This window comes from Oncorhynchus masou, chromosome 23 (genome assembly GCF_036934945.1).
Source record: "Oncorhynchus masou masou isolate Uvic2021 chromosome 23, UVic_Omas_1.1, whole genome shotgun sequence".
NCBI classification, from domain to species: Eukaryota; Metazoa; Chordata; class Actinopteri; order Salmoniformes; family Salmonidae; genus Oncorhynchus; species Oncorhynchus masou.
Genome location: NC_088234.1, coordinates 38,972,239 through 38,977,932, shown reverse-complemented (window position 1 = coordinate 38,977,932; position 5,694 = coordinate 38,972,239).

The following is a 5,694-nucleotide window of genomic DNA, read 5'->3' as shown; positions in this document are numbered from 1 at the left end:
TCATGTTTGAATTGTTTTTATTCTCAACACATACTTCTTGTAAGGACATTTGTTTATGTTGACAAATGAATGGAGGCTTTCACTAGCATCTGGTCAGTTTTTGGACATGTACCTGATACCGCTATGATAAACAAGGTACATTTAAAAAATCAGAAACGACAATCACTAAACTTTTCTGTGGCGTGGTACAAGTTATTTGGTTCTGAGGAGTATTCAAGAGTGGGAATAGAGATGCAGCATCTCTTAGCCTAGAATGTTTGGAACACCTGAGGTAGATATTTTAACAGTGTAAGTTCAGTAAGTATCAAATGTAACCATTTACAGGGCTATTTTTAAAGTGATAACTAACAGTCTAGCACACACAGGGGAAGTTTCCCAGACACAGATTAAGGCCGGGATTAATTCCAATCAATTGTATATCTGCGATTACAACGTGCTTGACATTTAAAGGTAATTGAGCCGACATACAGTATGCAGCATTTAATGTCAATGAAGTTTACACAAACGTGGGAACAAAAGTGGGCTCATATTAGTTTGTAGCCCAAACGGTTCGGGCAGATGTTTGCACATTGACGGTACCGACTTCAGACGAGTCCCGTGACACTTGTGGGGGTCGTGGAGCAAAACACCACCATTATGTTCGTCAGAGTCTCATTTCTCCATAGAGTGGTCATATGGTCTGACAAACACCACTGTAGCTCGGGCCACCTTCCCCCGCAGATGCGGTGGATTGAGACACAGCCCATGCAACAAAAAAAAACATATCTCTAGTTTAAACTGACAGATTTGGATGGGGATTTTTTGATTATGCTGCTGGGGATGGGACATTCACAAGAAAGAGAGTCCATTCTGTCACTCAAGGCTTCTCTGTCAAATGGAACATCCTGCTCTCTGCTATCGCGGATATTTGAAAGAGCCATTTGATTTACTAATATTTGACATGCACTATGTAAAGTGTAGCTGCAGCTTTCAATACCAGTGTTGTCCTGAATACAGCTGCTGGTATCGACAGCTCTGTCATCTGTGGCTAAAGTAGTGAGTCATCATAATCCATACACCGGTAAGAGTTTACAGTTAAAATGGGAGATTCCTGAAATGGGTTTCCATGGCCGAGCAGCCGCACACAAGCCTAAACTCACCATGCGCAATACCAAGTGTCGGCTGGAGTGTTGTAAAGCTCACTGCCATTGGACTCTGGAGCAGTGGAAATAGGTTCTCTGGAGTGATGAATCACGCTTCACCATCTTGCCGTCCGACGAACGAATCTGGGTTTGCGGATGCCAGGATAACGCTGCCTGCCCCAATGCATTGTGTCAACTTTAAAGTTTGGTGGAGGATGAATAATGGTCTGGGGCTGTGTTTCATGTTTCGGGCTAGTTCCAATTAAGGGAAATCTTAACACGACATTCTAGACAATTCTGTGCTTCCAACTTTGTGGCAACAGTTTGGGGAAGGCTCTTTCCTGTTTCATCACACAAAGGCATTGGTGCACAAAGCGAGGTACGTATGGAAATGGTTTGTCGAGATCGGTGTGGAAGAGCTTGACTTGCCTGAACAGAGCCCTGACCTCAACCCCATCGAACACTTTTGGAATGAATTGGAACGCCGACTACGAGCCAGACCTAATGGCCCAACATCAGTGCTCGACCTCACTAATGCTCTTGTGGCTGAATGGAAGCAAGTACCTGCAGCAATGTTCCAACATCTACTGGAAAACCTTCCCAGAAGAGTGGAGATTGTTATTCTGTAGCAGCAAAGAGGGGACCAACTTCATATTAATGTCCATGATCTTGGAATGAGATGTTCGACGAGCAGGTGTCCATATACTTTTGGTAATGTAGTGTATATAGCTAGGCAGTTAGACAGTTGCTTACAGGTACTGTACTTACCGTTATAGCTTGCTTTGTTCCACAATGAACCATTGTTTACAGGTGGGACGAGGCAACGTTAAGCAAGCTACTGTAGCTGAGGTGGTCAGTTGCGTTCTGCTGTTAATGTTGATTGCTGATGTGCTCAGGCATGCATAACCTGATAATAATATTTTTCATGTTTGCCAGTTTGTGATGTTTAACTAGCTAGCTTCTGAAAATAGCCACTGTGCTGCAAGTGCTTATCAAACCCCATGTTACGTCATAGGGATACGTACTAAGTTGTCTAGCTAGTTAGCAATGATGAAATTATAGCTAAATAGCTAGCTAGCTATTGGATTTTAGATGTCACTTTTTTGCATCGTGAACTAGCTGGTTAGCTAGATTAATACCATTTACATCTAGCCAGCTGGTAATTTTGAAGCTAAATGTTTGCTAAATCTAACTAGTTATTAGAATTGTTGGCAATTGTTGGTCTGGAAGCAGGTTAAGTGTGTACAGGGCATTTTAGTGCAGCTGTAGCAGTCAACAGACAATAACAAGCTTTATGACATGAATGAATTCATGCTTTAAACAACTTTTCTGGATTTTGTCTTTCAGCATGTATATGCTCTCCACCACCAGTACAAGGAGGTGATTGAGGATAAACAAGTAAAACTTCAGGTATGTTGTCTTTGTACTTTGAGCTTGTTGCTTGAACTTGGGGGTGAATTAATGTTATCGCTGGTATGCAAGGTTCTAATGTCTTGTCTATTTTTTTCTCTGCTTTCCTCCTTTACAGCTTTAATTGTCTGGAGCCCGGTGTTGTTGTGGCCAAGGAGCTTCCACTCCGATGGAACCTGGTTTCTCAGCAGCTGACCTTCCTCCCAGACACGTGAAAGCATCCCCATGACCCGGAAAACATGTATTTTTGAGAACATCAGCACTTTTGCAATGAGAAGGCCGTGGACATTACATGTCCTGCTCCAAAGGGCAGGACAGAAATATGCCTCAGGCTAGATTCCTTTGTTCATATAATAACATGACCTGAACCAAAGTTACTCAAAGGATCTTATGATACACAGTGGAAGTCGGAAGTTTACATACACTTAGATTGGAGTCTTTTAAAACTTGTTTTTCAACCGCTCGACAAATTTCTTGTTAACAAACTATCATTTTGGCAAGTCGGTCAGGACATCTACTTTGTGCATGACACAAGTAATTTTTACAATTGTTTACAGACAAATTAGGGACTGGTGTACTTTACAAAATAGATGGCATCATGAGTGAGGAAAATTATGTGGATATATTGAAGCAAAATCTCAATTTATCAGTCAGGAAGTTACAGCTTGGTCGCAGATGGGTCTTTCAAATGGACAATGACCGCAAGCATACTTCCAAAGTTGTGGCAAAATGGTTGAAGCACAACAAAGTCAAGGTATTGGAGTGGCCATCACAAAGCCCTGACCTCAATCCTATAGAAAATCTGTGGGCAGAACTGAAAAAGCGTGTGCGAGCGAGGAGGCCTACAAACCTGACACAGTTACACCAGCTCTGTCAGGAGGAATGGGTCAAAATTCCCCCAACTTATTGTTGGAAGCTTGTGGAAGGCTACCCGAACCGTTTGACCCAAGTTAAACAATTTAAAGGCAATGCTACCAAATACTAATTGAGTGTATATACAACTTCTGTTTATATATTGTTTTTACCTTTGTGTATGTATACGTTTTTACTACAGTACCATTTAAAAGTTTGGACAAGCATTCTTATTCAAGGGCTTTTCTTTAGTTGTAATATTTTCTTACATCGTAGAATAATAGTGAAGACATCAAAACTATCAAATAACACATGGAATCGTGTAGTATCCAAAAATGTGTTAAACAAATTCTTCAAAGTAGCCACCCTTTGCCTTGATGACAGCTTTGCACACTCTTGGTATTCTCTTAACCAGCTTCACCTGGAATGCTGAGCACTTGTTGGCTGCTTTTCCTTCACTATGTGGTCCAACTCATCCCAAACCATCTGAATAGGGTTGAAGTCAGGTGATTTTGGAGGCCAGGTCATCTGATGCAGAACACAATCACTCTTCTTCTTGATCAAATAGCCCTTACACAGCCTGGAGGTGTGTTGGGTCAGTGTCCTGTTGAAAAACAAAAATTAGTCCCACTAAGCACAAACCAGATGGTATGACGTATCGCTGCAGAATGCTGTGGCAGCCATGTTGGTTAAGTGTGTCTTTTATTCTAAATATATCACAGACAGTGCCACCAGCAAAGCAACCAAACACCATCACACCATCTCCTCCATGCTTCACAGTGGAAACCACACATGCAGAGATCATCCATTCACCCGCTCCTCATCTCACAAAGACACAGCAGTTTGAAACAAAAATCTAAAATTTGGACTCATCAAACCAAAGGACAAATCTCCACCAGTCTAATGTCCATTGCTTGTGTTTCTTGGCCCAAGCAAGTCTCTTCTTCTTATTGGTGTCCTTTAGTGGTGGTTACTTTGCAGCAATTCGACTATGAAAGCCTGATTCACTTTGAAGCATTTGTTTGGGCTGCAATTTCTGAGGCTGGTAAATGTAATTAAGATATCCTCTGAAGCAGAGGTAACCCTGGGTCTTCCTTTCCTGTGGCGGTCCTCATGAGAGCCAGTTTCATCATAGTGCCTGATCGTTTTTGTGACTGCACTTGAAGAAACTTTCAAGGTTCTTGAAATGTTCCGGATTGACTGACCTTCATGTCTTATAGTAATGATGGACTGTAGTTTCTCTTTGCTTATTTGAGCTGTTCTTGCCATAATATGGACTTGGTCTTTTACCAAATAATACATCAATTTGACCAAATCTTCTGTATACCAAGCTGGTTGAGAGAATGCCAAGCGTGTGCAAAGCTGTCATCAAGGCAAAGGGTGTCTACTTTGAAGAATCTTACATATAAATAGAAATCTGTTTAACACTTTTTTCGCTACTAAATTATTATATATGTGTTATTTCATAGTTTTGATGTTTCACTATTATTCTACAACGTACAAAATAGTAAAAATAAAGAAATACCCTGGAATGAGTAGGTGTGTCCAAACTTTTGACTGGTACTGTCATTGTAGGCTACTGCCTAGTTAATCTTGAAACTCCCCATCCCGGATCCGGGATCGTGACTAAAGCCTCAGGCTCATTAGCATAACGCAACGTTAACGATTTCTGAAAATCGCAAATAAAATGAAAATAATGCGTCTGCTCTCAAGCTTAGCCTTTTTTTAACAACACTGTCATCTCAGATTTTCAAAATATGCTTTTGAACCATAGAAATTGACTAATTTGTGTAAGAGTATGCAAAGCTAGCTTAGCATTTTGAGTAGCATTTAGCACGCAACATTTTCACAAAAACCAGATAACCAAATAAATAAAATCATTTACCTTTGAAGAGCTTCGGATGTTTTCAATGAGGAGACTCTCAGTTACATACCAAATGCGCAGTTTTTCCTGAAAGCGTCTGTGTGTAGGAGAAATCGTTTCGTTTTGTACATCGCATCTGGCTACCGAAACGAACCGAAAATTCAGTCACCTACAACGTCAAACTTTTTCCGAATTAACTACATAATATCGACCGAAACATGGCAAACGTTGTTTGAAAAAAGCTTGGTTTTGAGACACGTGAACAAATCACATATATCTTTTATTTATTTGTTTTACATGTGAAATGTTCATGAGTCTGACTTGGTTTTCGGACACCACTTCCAGGGACCCGAACAGGACCAATCCTAAACCAGAAGTGCGATGCAGGGTGCTATGTTGCTAGAATAAATGTGCTAAAACGTGCAACTGGAAAAAAGGCCAGGTTAA